The sequence below is a fragment of the Episyrphus balteatus genome, chromosome 2 (assembly GCF_945859705.1).
Source record: "Episyrphus balteatus chromosome 2, idEpiBalt1.1, whole genome shotgun sequence".
Lineage (NCBI taxonomy): Eukaryota > Metazoa > Arthropoda > Insecta > Diptera > Syrphidae > Episyrphus > Episyrphus balteatus.
In genome coordinates, this window is record NC_079135.1 from 89,170,821 (window position 1) to 89,193,475 (window position 22,655).

The 22,655-nt window shown below is 27.2% G+C and overlaps 1 protein-coding gene across 1 annotated transcript in view; it reads left to right on the top strand.

Annotated features, from left to right (window-relative positions):
- Positions 1 to 22,655, top strand: part of LOC129912156 (innexin shaking-B) — a 321,007-nt gene continuing 298,352 nt past the window's right edge. The window contains exons 1-2 of the mRNA XM_055990287.1: positions 1 to 857; positions 1,861 to 2,163. The gene's annotated coding sequence lies outside the window, so the exon portion shown is untranslated. The remainder of the gene's footprint in view (positions 858 to 1,860; positions 2,164 to 22,655) is intronic.

The following is a 22,655-nucleotide window of genomic DNA, read 5'->3' on the forward strand; positions in this document are numbered from 1 at the left end:
TGTTCGCACACGTAAAGGTTTGTGTTTTATTCAGGGGTTGACCGAGCTCTAAGCTCTAAGAGAAGTTGTGTGTTATGTTAGAGCACTTTGTTGGATTGCATGAGTTGTACTAAAAAAAAAAAAAAAACAAAAACGAAAGAAAAACCTCTGCTGTGCTATTCCTTCTGCTGCTGCTATTGCTTCCTGCATTGCTGCTCCTGCTCCTGGCCGTAAACGAACAGTTTTTAGAGTGTGGTGTGCATAAAATTGTCCTGTGGGATGTTATAGTCGCGTTTTGTTTTTCGCCGACCAACGTGCATCTATCAGAATAGTTCCGTCGTCTTTGAACTTATAATAAAATTTTTTCATATCTTGAAAAAAAAAACATTTTTTTAAAAAATTCATATATTTCTTAACGGTGGATATTTTTGAAAATAATATTTTTAAAAATCAGTGACGGTTGTGCAATTCGATTAAACGTGTCATATCCGTTTGTTTTTTTTTAATGATTATTTATTATTATCAATCAACGCGATAAGTCAGTGACATTTATATACAAAAAAAAAACATTAACAACTTGATTTTTGTTAATAAAGTTGTTAACATGGCCAAAAGTGTACAAGTGAGTGACAGCAAAATAAAATAAAAAAAAGGGAAATACAAAAAAATTAAGTTAAAAACCTCATTTCAAAAAAAAAAAAACTGTCGCCAATTTATACACAATGGATGGCAAAATAGGCTGCAGCACAAAGCTGTTGTCGTCGACGAGGTGGTCTTGTTAACACAAAATCGACCAATATTCAAAAAACGGTTAAATTTGTATTGTCTCTGCATTTATATGTACTCTGTAACAACGCTATCCAAGGATGACTTCGACGGTGAGAATAATGACGATATTGTTAATGTATTGTTGTCCTACTTTGAGTGTGCAAAGGGAATAATCATGCATACACAATACTGTACAACCACTGACAACTGCATGTGTGAATAATTACAAAAAAAAAAAAAATAATAAGGATACAAAAGTCAGTTAACAACAACATTCTGTTTAAAAAAAAATTAAAAAAACAAGAATTTATATATTAACCGCATGAGTTTTTTAAGAATTTTTTTTTTTTTTAATCCAAAACATATATATATTATAAATGACCGTTACGTAATAATTACCTATATTTGTATATATACATATATATAAATGCACATAGTATAGGTTTGGGGATGAAATAAACCTGACAGGGTGCAATTTCCTGTGCAGTGTGCGATTGGTGAAAAATAAAAAAAAAAAAACGAAAAAACTTCATCGATTTGGATTTCAAATCTCAGTTAATTTTTATTTTTTCAAAATAAATTTTATTTAAAATTTAATATCTGTTTGTAGAGAAATTTATAGAGATATGATATAAATGCAATGAGAGAAAAAAGATAATTTTATTTGGGAGTGTGAAAAAAAAAACAAAAAAAGCAAAAAAAAAAAATAACGGGAAAAAAAAGAGAAAATGGATACAAGGGAAATGCGGCTACCGAAGCTGCTGCTGCAACCGAAACTCTGCAACTTCATACAAAATAAAACGGAAAACGGAAACAGGATTTTAGTGCTTCAATAATGGTGACGCAATCGATATAGGAATTCGTTTTTTCCTTCTTGCCCCGTTTATTTGTTGTTCAAAAAAAAAATCGGTTTTCTCTCCTTTTTTTTTTTAAATATACATAAGTGATGTATTAAAAAAAAAAAAAATAAATTTAAAGATAATTAAAATTAAAAATTAAAATTTGTATATGTAAAAAAATATTATTTTTGAATTGCAATTTCAAATAAAATGCATGTGAGAATTTTAGTGAGAATAAAAAAAGTTATTAATTAATTATTTATTTATTTTTTAGATACAATTTAAAGTTAAAAACAAAACTTAATAATTAAACTTAATAAAGTTAATAAAAAAAATTAAACAGTGAAGTTATAAAAAATATTGATAAAACAAAAAAATAATAAAAAAAAATACAAAATGACGAAGAAATGTTGCAAGTGAGATATAAACGACATAAAAGAATGTTTTGTTGTCAATGATGGAAGATTGTGAAAGAGTGAGCAAATAATAAATTTGTGAGAATATTGACTTGAAAATATAGAAAATTTTCAATAAAACATTTGGATTTACATTTAAACTATGAGAGATTGAGAAAAAGGTAAGTGATAATAATAAATAAAATATATTTTTTTTTAATTAAAAAAAAAAGCAAGACAAAAGACAGATGTATAAAAATTTAAATGAAATTAATCATTCCATTCTGTCTGTGATAAATCTTGAAATGTCAAAAAAATGAAGATCAGTTTTTTTCTAAAATACTCATCTATTGTCTTATTTTTTTTTTATTCAGACGAATCAATCGTGTTCTTTTTATAATATGTTTATTATGTTTTTTTTTTCATTCATTTTTATTTTGAGATCTTTTTACTTATTCTTTTTTTTTTTTTTTTTTGAATAAACGAGTATCTTTATAATCCATGGAGAAAAAAAGAATTATAATAGGGAACGCGAGGGATTAAATACTTTGTTCTGTATGGCGGTGTGTGCCGGTGGCCAAGACAAGAGCGATGATCGGTGTTTATGCTCATAAATTAAGTTTTTATAGCCATTGTGGTTTTTTTTTTGTTTTTGGAAAAAAGGAAGCATCGACATTGCGTTTATAATTACAAATTATTATTAATAAGCCTTTAATATAAGTGTGATCTTGTGGTAACATCTGTTTTCAGATTGAGTGGGAGTTGAATTTTTTGTATTAATTGAAGTGAAGTTGAAAGGTAGAGAATAGAAAAACTTAATCACACATAATAATTGGGAAATGGAAATAAATCTTTATCGCATAGTTGTTCATAGGAATTGACAATGAATAATTTTAACAAAATTTAAACTTTTGGCGGTTTATTTAAAGGCATTTTTGTTACAATGGGACATTCAGTCTGTTTTAAACAAAGTTCTTAATGTCAACAAAAAAAAAACTAGACAAACAATTTATCTACTCAAAAAGGGTCTGAAAACATTTGAAAGAAAATACTGTTTTTGTTTAAAAACTGAATAAGTTTTTAGAGATTTTTCATTTACACTGTAAATATCACTTTCATAATTTCTAAAATATCACTTTCATAATTTCTAAAATATATTTACAAAAAAAAAAAAATAAAGCAGTGATTTATGTTTTGTTTTTCTAGAATGCACAAATAGGCTATTTTGTTTTTTAGTAGAGGTATTGAACAAAAATTCCTTTCAGTATTAGAATTGCCTTGTTTTTACCAGAAAATGTGCCAATTTGATGAAATTTCACAAATTTTATCCTCAAATGACAAATTATTAGTTTTAATGATTTTTTTTTTTACTAGAATTAGCAAAAAAAAGCATTTCTGTAAACTAAGTTGAAAAGTTTGAAAATAGATTCTGCATTGTATTTGAATTCTTATTTTTATCAGTGAAAATAAACCAATGTGAGATAAACAACAAATATTTTTTAGTTGTTTAAACAATTTTTTTTATGTCGTATAAAAATGTAAATAGCAAGGAAATTATCACGTAACTTTGTTTGAATTCATTTATGTATTTTTTTTTATTTTTCTTGCAATGTTTTAGCTTAAAAAAATGAAAAAAAGATATTTTCAACTTTTTATCCAAAAGTATAACAACCAAATATTTCCAAAAAATTCTTAGAGCTTGTTGTATCACTCTTTTTTAAACAAATAGTTCAATAGGAATTTAAAATTTAAAGTGTTCATGAAGAAAAAATCCCAAGATATTTCCATAAGAAACTTCAGCTCCTTTAAGGGGGAAATCCCTCTGGACGACACCTTTTTCAATATTTTTTTATGAAAAACTGAAAGCACTTATTGATATTTGGAAAAAGACAAGATATTACTGACATTATTAAGTATTGAAAAAAATTTTTTTGAAATGAAAAAATAACAAAATGGCGGCTCTGGAGCCTTTCAAAGTTGACGCCCTTTAGTTTACGCCGTGCAATGCACAGGTCCAGGAAATCATCTTAAATCAAAAAGGAAATTTTTTTCCGTTAGATGATATTAGTACGCATTGCATGAACCTAAATTTATTTTTTTTAAATGAAAAATAAAAATTAGAAATAAAAAAAACGAAAAAAACCATGTTTTTTTTTACAAAGAAGTAGTTGAAAAAATATTTACTGTACAAATTTTATTCAACTTTTAGGTTCAGGTTGTGGTAAGTTAAGGAGTAATTTGCTTCAAATTTCAAGTCGATAGTTTTTGAGTTACATTGCACGGCGCGGAAAAAAACTAGTTTTGAAAAAAATGCGTTTAAAGTTTTCGTTTTCGTACTATGGTAGGTTCGGAGCGCATTGGTTTCGGCACTATCTAGGCAATTTTGAGGCTTCATTTAAGGCTAAGACCACTGAAAATAGTTTCTTCGGTTGATAAATAAATTTATTACGCAAAAAAAAAATAATGCAAAAATAAAAAATTCCAGAGGGATTTCCCCCCTTAAGGAATGGGTAAGAATCAAGTAATGCGCTTAAAATATGAGTAATTTTTTTATTATTTTATTTATTTATTTTAACTTTTTAACTACTGCTAGCAGACAACTTCAAATTTTCAAGTGAGCACCTCCCTAATGTGTTCATACTTATGTATATCTGAAATATGTGGCTGCTGGTGTATAACTTTGTCCAACAAGTTATATTTTTGAAAAAAAAAAAAAAAAAAAATAGTTGCCAAATATCTAAGTGCAAATTGTTAAGTTATAAATCGAAGCAAAAAATTGTTATTTTGTATGAATGACACCATTGTTTCACTTAATAATATATATTTAACGAGAACTTCTATATGGTGAAAACTAATGTTCAAAATTTTCCATACCTTGTTTTCTAATAAATTCAATTCCTTATTTTAATTTTCTTTAAACAATAATTTCATATTCTTTATTTCAGTTAATTTTAATACCGATACAATAAAAATGATGCAATGATATTTTGATAAAACTTTTATGAAAATTACATGATTTATTTTCCAAATAGGAAGTTCTGTTTGCTCTCCTGCAAAATTCGGTAAACACTGTGCAGGTGCACGTTCATTGTTACCGACAGTTTGACTTAACGTAATTTAAGATTATTTCTCTGATAAAATGATGCCTTTAAAGAAAATTCGAAAATACTTTATTCAAGAAACTTAACGTTTTCAAAACTAACTTTGATAAAAAATTAAAAAAGAAAATTAAATCTTCATGCTCAGCATTTAGAAAACAAAATTTAAAACTTTTTTTCGGGATGTTATTATATTAAGTCTTTTTTTTAATATTTTGTTTTGAAACAGGATCTTAATTTTTCAACCCGGATTTTTGGCGAAAACTATATTTGGAGTATTGCAACAATTAAGGTGTTAAAAATATACTCGAGGACTCTTTTTCTATTTGTGTTGAAAATTTAGAATCAAAACCCATCATATCCAATTTTTTTTTTATTTTGGACTTATTATTCAAATACATAAGTTGGACCCAAGTTTGAATCCCAAATTATATTTCATCACATAGATATCAGACCACAGAATGTGTGGTTAATTGAACCCATTGATTTAGGATAAAATAGGTTTTGATTCTGATACACACAAATATTGTGCTAATAAAGAATTCACAACATTTTATTCAAATTTATTACTCTATAACTATGTACCTAAATATAACCAATACCATCGCTGCAATAATTTTGTTTCTTATAATATAAATTATTGTTAATGTTAATTTCAACAAATTAAATTAGTTAAATAACTGAAATCTGTGTTAAAGTCATTACACTCCAAGACATTTTATAATGACTTAATGCAGTCAAAAGAACCTTTGTGCATTTATTAAGCTTAAAGTCAGTGAAATACTTCAAAGAATTCAAAAGGCTTATATGTGCAGGTCTTAAAGAATTCAAAGCGACAAAGAATATGAAAACAACCACGACAAAAAAGTATTCCATTGTTTTGACATCAATTCTCTTGCTAGGTATTTTTTTTTTGACGCTTATTATATGATTTATTTTAAAAAAGGTTAAGAAAAAATGAGTGAATTTAGCAATCATTAGTGTTTATTAAGAACAGTTCTGTGTTATTTGAATACTAATATGTTGGGTTGTGACTTTAATATACTCACCTAACCTCACCTAACCAACAATCAGAAATTACCTTACCTTTTAATTAACTTCATGATACTAAACTTTAGAGTTTAGTGTGTTTTTTTTCAATACGAAAACAAAAAAATGTATGAACCTCATTTTCTTCAACTAATCGACATGTTTGAGGTAATTTTCCAGTTGGAATTGAACATTGTCAATAATCTCCCATCACAAAGCATTTATTTTGTCATAATTTTATCAATTATGACAGTTATCTACAACTTTACTAGCATCATCCCGCATCAAAATAATAACATCAATATTGTTGGAGCCTTTTTTTTTTTTAATTTTTATCAATAAAATTAAGAATAAAAATAAATTGTGCATGCCATTGTTAAGAAATTATTAGGTACTTAAAAAAATGTTTCAACCCTTTTTCCAAAAATTGATTTTTCAAAGAACAATTTTGAAATATTTTTAAACAATTTAAAACTTTTTTTTTTTTTAATTTTTAGAATATGGAGAAGTTCAGGAAATATTAGGGACTGGATCAGGGATGGCGAACCTTTTTAGAGCCTCGTGCCATTTAAAAAAAATATTTATTTGAGGTGCCTTCGGCGTGCCATACAGTTTTGATCAAGTTTTTTGTATGACCACTAGAAGCAAAAATAATTAATTTTAAACTAACAGATTATTATTGTAGTTCGTTTAAAGAAAAAAAAATTTCAGATTAAAGGTATAACTAAATGACCACTTTTTGCAAAAAGTGGGAGATTTACAAAATTATTATTTCTTTATAGCGCTATTTGTTTTCGAAAAACACTACAAAAATGGTTTTTGGAACCAAAAAATAAACTTTCTGCATCATTGCTTCAAATTTTACGTTCGGAAAAACTGAGTTTGAAAAAAATGAATTTGAAATTTTTCACTTTTCAATTTTTAGATGTACCTCAACAAAATAAAACAAAGAAACAAAAAATAAAGTGAAAGAAATATTGTAGTATGAATTCTCTTGTTGTGAAATCGATGCCAAGTAGTTTATATCAGGGCTACGTTTCGTCACTTTAAGCAAAATGCAGGCTGAACTGAAAGATAAAGTTGGAATCATCTGACAATATACTTCTAAGCGAATCTTTAATGTTATTCATTTGGACAAATTATGACTCACAGGCGTAAGTAGGTAAAAATATTGTCAAGATCTCCAACTTTTCCAATTTCATGTTTCCATTAATTTGGAATTGTTCGCCGTATCGCCCTCTACCCTTTCTACTTTGATTGATTCCAACTCTTTCCTCGTTTCGACTAATTTTTGAGTCGATATCTAACAAATTCGTTCAGCTACATTTCAATTTCTTCAATTTCCTACCAGAAAAATTTGGACATGTTAAGTTTGTCAAAGGATGTCGTATCAGTGTCCATAGTAGCATTTTCGATAATTCTTTAACTTGTGAAAACCTAATTACCTAACCGATAAAAAAACTGTTCAGTTAATTTTACTTCGTCTGGTTTTTCATGTAAATTCAATCCGTTCTTCAGAACGTGAGTATCTTCTTCTGAGAAAAAGAGATTTTTACAGTTTTTCAATCTCAAGAAAAATTTTACTGGGAAAATCGTTGAACGTCGATCAAATGGCAATTGAATTACTTAATTGGTGGCGTGACGGAAATATTTTATGTCGTGCCACCAATTTCACGCGTGCCATTGGTTCGCCATCCCTGGACTAGATATTTAGGCAACGTCATTTTCTGAACGGAAATTTGAGTAAATTGACTAAATAAGTTTGGATACGCCATTATTGTCAAATTTCGAAATTTAATTGAGAATTTTACAGATCGCGTAAAATCTCACCAAATTTCACTTTACTTTAATAAATAAATATTACTAATTATAACCGATAATGCACTTTTTACACGTGTTTCACACAAAAAGATTTAATTCTGTTGTAAATAAAAACAAACATCTTTCATGTTAACAAAAAAAACTTTCCTAAATTTTTAGGAAAAATTGCCTAAATTTCCAGTCAGCTTTCCAATAAAATTACCTAAATTGGAAGGATTTTTTTGCCGGTTGACCAACCAGAGACCGAGAAATTACCTAAATATTAAGTCCCTAACGTTTCCGAACCTGCCCTATTACTTACGCTCTTTTATATAGAATTTTTTTGTTGCAATCTGTCAAAATATGTATAGGAAAAAGTCAGATATAAAGAAAACAGTTTTATGACAGAAATGGTACCAAAAATATTTTTTTCATGTCAAAAGCTGAACGTTCGTGTTTTTTACGATTTCTAAACTGTTTTTTAGTACTTATATCATAAGTAAAAATTAAGAAACCCTAGTGACAAAAGATAATGAAAAACTCCGAAACCAATATTTTATGATTAACATTTTTGAAAAAAAAAAAAAAAACACTTGAAAATTTGTAAATATTTCAGCTGGTAAAATTTTGAAATATCATAAATATAAGAAGAAAATTGAAAGTTCAGAAATTTTTGAATCTTAATAAGGTACATTCGAAATTTTAAAAGTTTTTATACTGTTATGGTTATTTATAATAAAAAAAGTTACTTTAGTTAGAAATATGTTTTTTTAAATTTTATTATTAGGTACATGGAAGAGTATTTTTTAGACTTTATGTAGTCTAAAGAAATAACCCAACAAATAACATTTATCGTTTTATTTCTGTTAAAGTTTCATTCAAACATAAAAATGATAACCGAAATAAATGTCGCAATAGTCCATAAGTAAGCTAAATTTGTTAATAGAGTGAAACAACCATTAAAAGTCAGAAAAATTATATATTTGTAAAATTTTGAGCAAAACCATCAAATCATTCAATTCACACTTCATAATCTTGACATCTCCATTTTTGACAAATTTTAAAGTTTCCAAAAAATAATACTTAAGCCTGAACTACATCAAAACACAAAGTCAAAAAAGTAAACACGATGTTTTTTCTTGTTCCCCCTAGTAGCTTGTTTGTATATCTCCCTTTCATTTTAAAAAAGTATTCGATTCAAAAAGCTTGAACAAGACCAAGCTTTCAATTTTCACAAATTTTTAAAAACAAATACACTCAAACTATATTTTATATCCTTTCCGTAAGGTAGCTCGTCGATCACATAGTTCCTGTCATTTTGCGAAAAAAAGCTCTTTTGACAAACAATTGAAATTTCAAATACAGTCGATTCCTTATAAGTCGTACTTCCTTTAGGTCAAATTTTTCTCTAACTCAAATTTTTTTAAAGTTTAAATGAAACCGACTGCAGCAGAAAGATTAAAAAGATTCCTCTTAGTCGAATTTCCCTCTAACTCGAACCAATTTTGGTGTCCTGTGACGATTCGACTAAGATGGAGTTGACTGTAATTTGTTTATTTTTCATTTTTTTTTTTATTTGAAATTTAAAACTTCAAAAACAAAAGAGCTTTTTTAATTAATTTTTTTTCCAATAGATGTCAGGTAAATATATATGTGATTTTTATATTTTGAGCTTTTTTTTACTTTTTTGTACTTTTTTGACTTTGTGTTTTGATGTAGTTCAGGCTTTAAACAAAAAATATATATTTCTATTACACCATCAAAATTCAAAATCTCAAATTTATTTCAATTATATGTGTGATGTCAAACAACAATCATTATTCACAACAACATCCAAAATAAAACAAATGGTTTTTAAAACTCCATCATGTGATTTCAGAAAATAAAACAGGTGGTATGGTTTTGAAAAACATACATATTAACATAGTTTTTCCATTTTATTATTACATCAGAAAAAAACTTTAATGCCCAAATGAACACTTAAGTTCTATCAGTGGAGATGTCATGTTGATGTTGTTTCATTGCCGGTTGGTTCATAAAATAAATGTAAATTACACAATAGGGTCGCATTTCTTTGCATTTATGTATAGGCTTAAGGTGAACTTGGTGGTACTTATTACAGAATTTTTTAATAAGAAATTAGAAATTTTAAAGCTTTAAACAGAGTCTATCTTTTTTTACTGTACTGAACAATTTCAAGAGTTATTTTGAAGCAAAATTAGTCTATTTGAACTTTTTTGCTTCGAACGTGTTCCTTGCACCTTGCGATTGATTGAAAAATGACAAAATAGAAAAAGTAGGCCAACACCATTTTGTTTATTTTTTAATCGCAAACAAATAAAACATTTCATAGAACAAAATTTCAATTTATCATCTGCATTGGTCACGGTCCTCGATCTTGAAAAAAAAAAAAAAAAAAAAAAATATGAAAATAAACAATATTTTTTTGTTCACATTTTTGTTCAATTTTGAAAAAAAAAAATTAATCAAACATTTTATCGTGGGATATTTCATTCTTCGATGTTAGAAATATATCTTTTTTTTAACATTTCTTCTATTTTAAAAAATATGTGCGAGAGATGAGTTTAATTTGGGAATCAAACAAAAAAAAAAAACTTTATTGTTGTTGTTGTTGCTGGAATGTATTATACTTTGATTTGTGGTCGAAGCTATTTATAGCAAAACATTTTCTTCTTTATGATGGGATAAAATTCAGGAAATGCTGTTTTAGGGTTATTATAATGAGATGTTATCTTATTCTTGAACAAGAGCGATCAAAAGAAATGATTATAATAAAAATATTTTAACATTGTAATTGTAAATGATATGGATCTATATGGATTAAAATGGTTGATGAGTATACCATAAGAGATGTCATTTTTAGTGGATTTTAGTGTGTTGAAAACGGAAGCTCGTTAAAATTTTATTGCACACTATGATGGCGTATATAAAAAAAAGAGTCATTGATTTACATTTTGTGTAAACAGACCGTAAATAATACATAAATGTTTTCTTATTTTTAAAGGAATAAAAGTGCGTATTTTTCCCAAAGTTTGTCTTCATCGTCCTAAATCTTTTTTTTTTTAATTATTAATATTCAGAATATTCTGTTTGGTAGATCTATATTAGAAGGAATCTATTTAGAAAAGGATAAAGGCAGATTTTAAAATAAAACTAGAGTTCGAACTAATAAAAATAAAATGTACGACTGGGTCGCAAGTACTTGCTCTAACAGTTTAAGTTGCTTATAGAGTCAAAGCTTTAAACTTCAAAAAGGAATAATTTTAATTTGATTGTATCATTGATTTTATAAAAAATGTAAAAAAAAGTATTAAAGGTTGATATTGAAATTATAAAAACGCCTTTTAAATGGGTTTAGTATCCAAATGAAGAATACTACTTGATTTTTGTATTTTTTGCAGGTATAACAATTTCCGAAATTAAAAAAAAAAAAAATTGGGTATGCGGTTTTGTAGAAATTATTTTTCTAAATTTTTTTTAAATGATAAAAATGATTTAAAAAAATAAAAATTTGAAATATTTATTTTTTAAAAAACCCAAAATTGACCTTTTTGTAAAATTTTCTTAATTTTCAGTTGAAAGCTCTTGAAACGTGTTTGTCCAAAAAATATTTTTTCTTTATAAAAAAGTAAGACTTTCCTTGCCATAATACCTATTTACATGTATTTTTTTTAAATCAAAAGCTCTAGAGCCGTTTTTAGAGAAAAACAAGCTTCTCCATTTTGGTCATGTTGGATGTTCCGTTAATTTTGGTCCAAATAATAAAATTTCAATAAATTGAGTGTTTTAACTGGTTTTTGGCATACAAATATTTTCAATTTTGTGAAATTTAGTAAGCAAATATATTTGATACCTACTTTTTATAAAAAAAATGACAAAATAAATTTTATTGTTTCAAAAAAAAAAAAAAAAAAACAAAAGACTAATTCAAAGAATAATAATGTACAAATCATAATGATCGAGTGATGTTAATATATATCAGATTTTGTTTTGGTTTGATGGTTGATGATTTATTTATTTCAAGCAGTTGAAATTTTAAAATACTATTAAAATTATCAAACAAATATTACCAATATCAAACAAAAATTTTAAATGAAATGGTCTTTATGAAAAAAGAACTTGATTTGAAGCACCCTTTATTGCACCCTTTTATGTTCTGGAATTTCAAATAATGAAATTTCGGAAGCTATGACAATGTTGTTTTTTTTTTAAGAAAACAACAAACAGTGGCATTAAAATTTCATTTCCTTATCCAAACGGCCAGTTTTTTTATTTTTCCGAACGTAAGCTCATTTTCCCAAACAGCTTATTCTAATATGAAACAAATCCTTCCACTGATTTGTGTTTCAATTTTTCACAACTCCAATAATACATTTCTATCAAAAAAAAAAAAAATTCGGTTGGATTTCAATAATTTTTCAATGAAAAAAAAAAAAAATTGAATGATGGCTATAATAAACCTGTAAAAAAATTTCAATGATGAAAACCAATAATAGCTAAAACACCTAAAATGAGAAATGGAGTTATAAAAGAGAAATAATGAACCAAAAATCAGCATAAAAGGTATTTGAAATAATTTGTATGTTATTAGTTTTGTAGGACTTATTGAAAAAATAAGAGAATTCTAAAAAATACTGCATTATTTTTTTTTTTCAACAAAAAACTAATTTTTAGACTTTCAATCATTTCACTATCAGCTAATAGTATCTTATCTAAAAATTTACTTTAAACAAACCCCTTTTTTCAATTTTCAAAGTTAACTGAAAGTTATTAATAGCGATTACATTGCAAGCACTTTAACGTTTGCAATATAAAAATATAAATTTTTTTCAGTGTGAACATTTAATTTTCAAAATCCACTTATTTTCGTATATTAATTAATTTGTTAACTTTTAATTGTAAAAAATCAAGAAACATTCAATGCAGAGCATCGTCTTCATTTTTACAAAAAAGAAAACTGATAAAAAAGTGCAATGCGTCAAGTTAGAAATTTATATGTATGGATGTTTCATTTGAATTCATAATTGGTATATGACAAACCCAAAGTTCTAATGCTCTCAAAATGTCAAGGAGATAGAGGTACTTGTATTTTGTGGTCTACATCCTACAAAAAAAAAAAAAAAAAACAAATAGACTCTGTATTTTATAAGAAACACTTATAAATAAAAGAACATGGTTTTCCACCACTCTTAACAAATCTTTCTCACACGTTCTTATATTCTTTTCAGTTGGTTTTATTTCCGCAAATTGGATTGATGAAATTTAAACTTTCTTCCTTTTTTTTTCAAGTTTCATTAAAACAAAAAAATAAAAGATATAATAAAGATTTTATTTTGTTTTTTCTTCATAAAATATTCGTATGAATAAAAGTGGAAAAATAAAGTTTTAACGTTCGTTGCACGTAATTCTTTAACATTGCAGCAAATAAAATCTTCACCTGGATAGATACTCTATACTGCACCTGCAATTTGCCCTTTTTTGAAAACGAAACAAACAAATAAAAAAACACACAAAAAAAAATCAACAACAACAACGAAGTAGGATAAAACAAAATCCTTTAAAAGCGTGAATCCATTTCCATAAAAGTAGAGAGGGGACTGTCAAAGAAAAAAAAAACTCACAAAAAAAAAAGTACAAATAGACGAATATAAAAGCCATCAACTAAAAAAATAGTGAATTGTTCCCTTTAATGTCATTGGCTTCAAAAAAAACAGGGAAGCTATTTGAACGTACATAGTTTGGTTATAAATCGGATATGCGACTCTTCATCGTCCTGATGCGATGCGATATTTAAGCCCTTGTTAATAACACAATCTGGTGTTTTGACCTTTTAGAATACAAAAAAAATATATAAACCGGTGGAATAGTTTTTTTTTTTTAAGCCGTGTCACTAATAGTAGGCTGCTTTGAAACAAATGATACATGACGCAGGAGTTTTTTTCCTGCATTTTCTATTGATTCGAATTTAAAAAAAAAAATATAAAAATTTAAATACTCATGATATTTTTATGCAGCAAAACTGACTTTAAAATTAGACACGAATTTTGTTATTTGATTCGAATTCTGGTGTTTTGGACTAATACGTATTTATCGTAAAATTGTGATTCGATAAAATAATTTTGAAAAATATCAGTGACATAATATCACAATCACAAAAATAACTGTGAAAATATCACTGATGTAAAATAACTCACTGTAAGACAAATCAGTTCGAGAAAATTACTTTTTCAAAAATCACTGTGATAAAAATCATCGTGACAAAAATCAGTTAGTCAAAAATCACTGTGACAAGGAATAATACATGAAAATCACTCTGTGAAAATAATCACTCTAACAAAAATCACTTTGATAAAAATCAAAGCGACAGAATTCAGTATAACAAAAATCATTTTGATACAAATCACTGTGACAAAAATCACTCTGACCAAAATTAAAACGAGAAAATCACCTTAACAAAAATCACTTTGATAAAAGCATTTTGTGACAAAAATCACTCTGGCCAAAATGAATACGAGAAAATCACATTAACAAAAACCACTTTGACAAAAATTACTTTTATAACAATCAGTGACAAGAATCAGTTTATTCAACGTAATTTCAACGGCTTTTAGATAAAAAAAATTAATGGCGACGGCACAGGTAAAAAAGACATACAACTTTCATGATTTCACATACATGTATTCAGGGGCGTACACTCCCTTGGGGCAAGTGGGGCGGCGCCCCGGGGCCCCCTACCGACCCCAGGACCCCAACTGGAGACAATGCAGAGAAGGAAACTTTTAGAATAAATTGAGTTACGAAGTAGGTAAATTAAAATGTATTTGAATCACTTCGGATACAAGGGAGGCAAATTATATCATTCAGTGTAATGTTTAATGCATTGGTAGCCACACAATATATACTGATTTAATAAAAAGGTTACCCCAGGGGCCCCAAAAAAATAAACTGCTTTTTTAAAAGAAAAAAATTTAATCTTAGGGCCCCAAAAAATATTACTTGAAAAATCTTTGCAACCACAAATAATACATTAGGGGCCCCAAAAAAGCAAAAAAACAACTTCAGGCCATGGGCCCTAAAAGCCTTTACTTCGGGGCGTCAAAAAAAAATTAAATTAAAAAAAATTGTTTTTTAAATTAAATTACATTTGTTGATGGATTACTAAATATTACTTTAGGAGCCCCAAAAAATATGACTTCGGGGCTCCAAAAATATTATATGAAGGGTCCCAAAAAATAATTTTTCAGGAACCCCGTTAGTTGAGAGCCAATCAAATATTAATTTGGGGGCCCCAAAATCTATTACTAAGGAGCCCAAAAATATTCATTAAATTTTCTGATGGCATGACAAATATTATATGATGATCCTCAAAATCTATTACTTCAGTGTGGTTCAAAACAATCAAATGGAAAATTAAATATCAATTCAGGGGCCCCAACATAAATATATCAGAGCCCAAAATAAAAACATTATTTTATGGGTGGCATTTCGAATATTACTTCAGAACAGAGGCCCAAATACCTATTAATTCTTAGCTCCAAAAAAATTATATTATATTTTATGGACCTCTAAGCACTCACTTTTGAGGCCCCAAAAATAGTTTTTCGGGGACCCCAAAATAAAAAAAATTATGTCTGGTGACGGAAAATTAAATACCTAGCCTATAGTATGTATTTATTACTTCAGAACAGAGGCCCCAAGAACTATCAATTCTAAGCTAGAAAAAAATTTATTTTAGGGGTCTCTAAATATTCAATTTTGGGGGCCCCTAGTACAAGGATTTGCTACTTTTATGATAAAAATTTTAAGTAAGTATAGCAAAGTGCATTACGAACATAATAAAACATTAAAATAAACCTAAAAATAAATAAGCCATACAAAAAAAATGTATGGCTTATACGTACTTTTGTTTTTGTATCTAAGTGGCCCCCAAATATCAAAGGGACCCCAAAATTAAGTCTTGCCCCGGGGCCCCGGCAACTCAACGTACGCCACTGCATGTATTAATATAATAAGGTTCTATGTTATTCAAATTGCAACATAGAACAATTTTACTGATTTTTTCAAACAAAAAAATACATTGATTTAAGTTACATAGAACTTTTTTACGCAAATTTTTCAAAATGAAATCATATGGAAATGATCTTTTTTCTAACTAAAGTAAAAATAAAAGATCTTTTGATGTTTTTGCTGGTATTGAACAACAGGGATGGAGTCGGCTAACTTGATAGTCAATAAATGACAGTCAAAAACGACGATTTTGCTCCATAATTCGTCGTTTTTGACTATCAACTATCGACTATCAAGTTAGCGGACGGGCTTTTGCTTAGCAGCAAATAATTTTTGTATCTCGTTCTGTACTCTTTAAACCAAAAAATTTGTACTATCCAACCTTAACTTTTGCAATAATTCATAACCTAGATATTCTTACATCATAATTAAATTAAAATAATGTTTTTTGTGTGCCAAGAATTGGAAGTGATTTTTTGAAAACTTTTTTTTCATAATCGAGGTTGGGAATTTCATAGTTCGTATTAATAAACCAAAAGTTAAAGAAACACTTAGATTAATTAACTTTAAATAAAAGAAGTCACCTTAGTACCCAAAAAACAAAAAATTAACTAATTTTTAGTGGTATTTGGAAAATTGATTATTTTTTTTTTCTCAAAGGTCAAGATTTTACTTTTAACCGTAGTGAACTCTTCGTTATTCATCTTTACAATTATATTAGTTTATTTCTATTAATAGTTTTATCGAATAAAACTTTTTTTTTTAACTTGAAGCTAATTTACTTACGTTATACATGGAGACAAATAAGCAACTTAGAATCAAGACGATACTCCTCTAAAATCCAATCCTCTTAAATTAATAAGATTTCTAATAAAAATAAGTAAAATTTGTTTAAACATTTTTAAAATCAAAGTGAACTTCATTTTAATAAGAATTTTCTTCTTAAGAAAATTTAAGATACCTGCTAAGATTGAAATGATTTTTCTTGTACTTATTAAAATAAAAAGATTAAACAAACTTTAAATTTTTTGTTGGCATACATTTTGTACCGTAGATGATTGTTTTAAGACGACTGTCTTTCTGGCAAAAAAGCATGCAAAAATCCGATTGATTTAATACAAATTCTAAATGTTTTTAGCATGTCTTTTTTCTGTGTACCTAATTCAACAAAAGTAGGAATTGTTGTTTTCTATAAATGCAACAACGTGATTTGTGGTATTTTGTTCTGTTATTTAAAATAGATTTTGACTGTTTTCTGGAAAACTTGAATAAAATTAAATTAAATCAAAGCCTTTTTCACGATGAAGTCACTTTATTCATATAAAATGCATTTATTACATGTAAGCTTTTTATAACACTATAAGGTTCTATAGAATCTTTTTCAAATTTTTTTTACAAATTTTTTCATAAAAAGGTTCTATGTCATTTTTTAAAAATGCTCATAGAATACTTTTTTTGTGGTGGAATTAATGTTTTTTTATGGTTTTATGATTTTTTTAGATTCCTTTATAAGATTGCATCAATACTTTACTGCTATGTAACTATTTTATCCAAAAACCAGCCTTAAAAAACTTTGAGATCGATTTTCTCAAAACTAAGGTGAGTTGACATACAACCCTATAATTCTCAGCCAGCGAAATCACTGCGACAAAAATCACTCTGAACAAAAATGAAACGAGAAAATCACCTTAACAAAAATCACTTTGATGATAGCATTCTGTGACAAAAATCACTCTGGCCAAAATGAATACGAGGAAATAGCATTGAAAAAAAAATCACTTTGACAAAAATTACTCTGTCACAAAATCACTCAGGATAAATCACTTTGATAAAAACGACAGCGAAAACAAACAGTTTAAAAGATATCAGTTTGAGAAAATTCGCTGTGAAAATAAAATGCACGGCTGGGTCGCACGAACTTGCTCTTAGAGTTAAAGTTGCTTAAATTTTTAAGACTTTTTATATAGAAATTTGGAAAATGTAGGTACCTACTATATAGGTAAAAAAAAAAAAAAAAATTAGTTTTTTAAGAAAATAAAATAAAATCTGAAATCAAATTGCCCTCCAAAACAAGTATGCAATTTTGATTGATATATTAACATGCATTTTTAGAAAAAAAATTTTCAAAATCGTTAGAGCCGTTTTTTAAAAATCTAATTTTGTATAAATAATTTTTTGGAAAAAAAGTTTTAAAATAATATTGGTACCTATGCCATTTTGTAAAAATCACTAATCAACATCTAAAAAAAAATTTCAAAAAAATTCAATGTCCCGTTTTCGAAAATTTGATTTTTGAAAAAATAATTTTCAACATTTTTTTAAAAATCCAAAAATTATTTTTTTTGAAATTTTGTTCTTGGTTTATATTTAAATTATATAAATGCTTCTTCACAAAAAGTTTCGTTGAAATCGAATAAGCTCTTTCAGAGATAATCGGATTTGAAAAAAAACGGTTCTATGGCAAGTACCGTTAATAATGATTTTCAAAAAAAAAATTTTTTATTGAAAGATAGACCTTGTCTTAAAACTAACATTTGAATTTTTTAAACAAAATCGTTGGAGCCGTTTTTGAGAAATTTCAATTTTACTAAAATCGGTATATGACAAGTACCGTTATTTTTGGTCCAAAAAAATTAATTCCAAAAACCCTTCTGGAGAGGCGCCAAATAATGCTACATACCAAGTTTGACATCAATCGGTTCATCGGTTTAAGCTGTAGCTTCGTTTACAGACAGACAGACTGACAGACGGACAGACAGACGGACTTCCGGGACCCACTTTTTTGGCATTCTCTACCATCGTAATGTCATGGAAAAATGCTATCTCAACTTTTTTTTTTTTGTACGAATGCATAACTTGATATATAGTACCTATATCGCAAGTAAAAATCACTGTGACCAAAATTAAAACGAGAAAATCATTTTATCATAAATCACTCTGACAAAAATCACTCTGAAAAAAAAAAACACTTTGATAAAAATAATATAGACAATAATCAGTTCAACAGGAATCAGTTTGAGACAAATCACGTTGATCAAAATTAATACAAGAAAGTCAAATTAATATAAATCACTTTGATAAAAATTAAGTTGACAAAAATCACGCTTGCAAAAAGCAACTTAAAAAAAAAAACATAATATCGAAACTGTGACAATAATCACTCTAAGTAAGAAATGTCAATATGATAAAAATCACAATAACAACAATACAAGAAAGTTAGTATGACAAAATCCATCGTAAAAAGATCAATTTGACAAAAATCACGATACCAAAAACCACTGTGACAAAAATTCGCGGTGTCAAAAATCACAGTTACTAAAACTGCTAAATTAGTGTCACAAGCAATTTTTTAAACCTTTAAAAGATCTCAATCTTAACCCCCCTTTCGAGAGTTACATATTTGAGTTTTTTTTTTTAAATGTAATAAATACATTTTTTAGGAGCAATTTGTCAATTCCATTTCGTTTATAATAAAGATTGACAGACAATTTACTTGAACAAATTAAAACAAAAAATATTTGTACACTCTTAGTTCCATGATAAGAAAATACAAAAACAAAAAAAAAATACAAAATACAATAACAAACAATTTGAATATTTGTTGTTGAAGAAGCTCTCGTGGTATGGTTTTGTGTTGAGGATGAAACTCCTATCAGAAGTGTTTCTACTCGACTCAATGGTACTTTGAATATGCTTTTGTGCATCAGTTGTATTTGCTAAATTGACCCACTTAAATAAGTTTTACAGGCATTTTTCGGTATACAACAATAACAACAAATATACAAAAAAAGGGGTTAATATAAAAGACTGTAGATTGTAGTTGGAGAAAATTTGTATTGTAAACACGAGAATTCGTAGGTCTTGAAGTAAATTCAAAAATTCAATACAAAAAAAGAAATAATAAATAAGTAAAGTGGCAAACAGTAACAATAAATAGAAGTGTTAATTGTTATGGACTTCTTATTAAGTTCATAATTGGTAGTATGAATTTTGAAACTCATTAAATATGCTTGAAATTTTAAGAAGTGGATTGAAAATGAAATTATTTATTTCAATATTGAATTTTGAATAATCAAACACTTCTAGCCGTTAGAGAATCGGATTGTTATCATTAGCAATGAATTTTATATTGACTCGAAAATTGAGATAAATATTTATTTAGGTTAATTGAATATTGACTGACAATTTTCAATATTATTTCTGTTGATGCTAAAAAATATTTGATTGTAAAATAAATACTGTTTAAGATGTTATAGAAAGCTCTTAACATTATAACAAAGTGCTTATCAATAAATATGTAGTGGTTTTTACAAACATTTATAGTATTAATAAGAATTAGGAAAAGTAGGTAAAAGAGTTCTAGCATATTAAAAACATCCCTTGATCATATCGTCGGCTTACAAGGAAAACAGACCAACTGCAAAAACAAAGTTTGGCAATTTGGTCAATTATTCAAAAATTCCTTACAAGGCAGATGAACTAACACAAAAAAAGCTCAACGGATAGGTTTGTTCAGATTTTTAAATGTTAAGTCATAAATTAAATTAATTGTCAGTACCACGATACTTCTTGGGCTGTATATGCATATCGACGTATCACATAATGAGTTACGTAACAGGCTTTCCAAAGTGATGCTATAAGGAAATTTTATGACAGCATACAAATTCACTACAAATGTAACGTATTTTTTATTTCTATGAATTCATTGGAAATGTTGTATAATTTTTTTATATTTTGAAATGTATGATTGTGACATTTATTGTTTTTTTAACTTGAAGTGTGGGTAGTTATCAGAAAAAAAAAAACGGTATAGCTATTCGCAAGAAATAGAATTTAATTTAGATATTCAGACATTCAACATAAACCTGAGTCAAAATGATAGTTACATAATAATGGTTTGTATGCATTTTTCATCATTCCTAATTTTATAAAAAAAAGAGGTTGTCTGTAAAGCCGACTTACGTACGATGATTTTACGTGATAACGTCGTCAGAAAACAATTTGTGTGCTTTTGTTTAAAATGAGTCATTTGAAGCGTTTACTTATTTCAAACAATCATAATTTACAAGAAAAAGCTAAAAAAATACCTTTTTTATTTTCTCATTATATTAATTTTTTTATTTTAAAAGCTTACAAAAAAAATTATGCAATTTAAAAGCCAAGTATTTCTTCTTAAGAATAAAACCATTTTAAAATTTTTATAATGCGCAAAAAGTATAAAAATAATTTATTCAAAAAAAGCAAAAAAAAAACATGAATTTTTATCTTTTCATTGATTCCATTTTTTTCCCTAACAACCTATAAAAAATTTTATACCATCTAAAAGCTTATTGTCTTAGCTCAAAACATATATATCGATCAGGTCTATGAGACATCTACAAAAAGAGCTAGAATTTTTTGAACTCGATCAAATTTCATTAAAAAAAGCAAACAAAAAACATTTATTTTTATGTTCTCACGCTATGGAATCAATTTTTTTGTTTAACAATCTATGTATAAACAAATTTACCATGTGAAATCTTATTATTTCACCTTTCATATGACGTATCAATCTCATTTCAAATATGCCTACAAGAGAAGTTAGAATTTTTTAAAGTCAAACATGTCGAATTTACAGACTGAGATTACGGTACTTCCCACACTGGTGGCTGTTCGGGGGGCAACAGATCTCCACTGGTGTTTTGAAGTTTTTCGCAAGTTTCTTGATTTAACATTGTGTAGCTTGTAGTTAGTCTACCGTTGTGTATGATATACCAAATGAAAGGTAATTGTATCAGGATGCTCATAAAAGTTTAATAAAATTTCTATCTGCTCTTGGGCAAAAGTTATAACTTGTTGAATTCTAAAATTTTATTTTACCGTTATCTCAAAATTGTGTTTACGAAAATGATTGAAACTTCGCACACATTTAGTCGTTGCCATGATCTATCATTACTTTATATATTTTATTCCCTTATCTTATAAAGAAAAAAAGATAAAAATAAAAAAAGGTAAAAATCGGTTAAAAACGGTCAAAAAAAGTGTGTTTTAAAAATTTGTTTCTTCCGTTATTCAGTCAAAACTCACGAAACGATTCCAATTTTTTGCACATTTATGCACAAAGCGAAAACCTATTGAACGCTCAAAAAAAAAAAACTAAAAATCAAAATTACCCAAAAATATCCCTAAAAACAAGGTGATTTTCAAAAATTCATATTTCGAAACGCAGAGTGTTGGAAAAAAATACGTATTTGACACCTAATATTTTTTTCCCTCATCTTTCACTTGGCATCTTTAGAATTGTCAAAAAAATTTTCCCTACCAAAAATCCTCATTTTGTCATAGCCTCAAAACGTCTTTAACGTTCAAACAAAACGTTATAGCTTAGTTTAAAAATTTTTAAGAATTTTTTCTTAAATGCAGTTATTCCTAAATTAGTCTCGTCTATCTATAACAAAAAAAATCAATTCTCTACGACTTCGCGTTTAGATTTAAGCCTAAATTTCATATTTCCGTTTTACCCCTGTTTACCCTATTAAATGACGGAATTTCTTAAAACCCTTCATTTGGATTAAGCTTTAGGTTATTATCTTTCAAATAAGCTATAGAAGATTTTTGTGTCTCTAATAGTTTATTTTTAATTTTGAATTGAAATTTTTTGACCGCACTGCGAAAGTGCGAGAGTGTAACGCTAGAAAATGGCGTCACTTTTTTGTGGTGGCTGCCATGGTTCATCGATT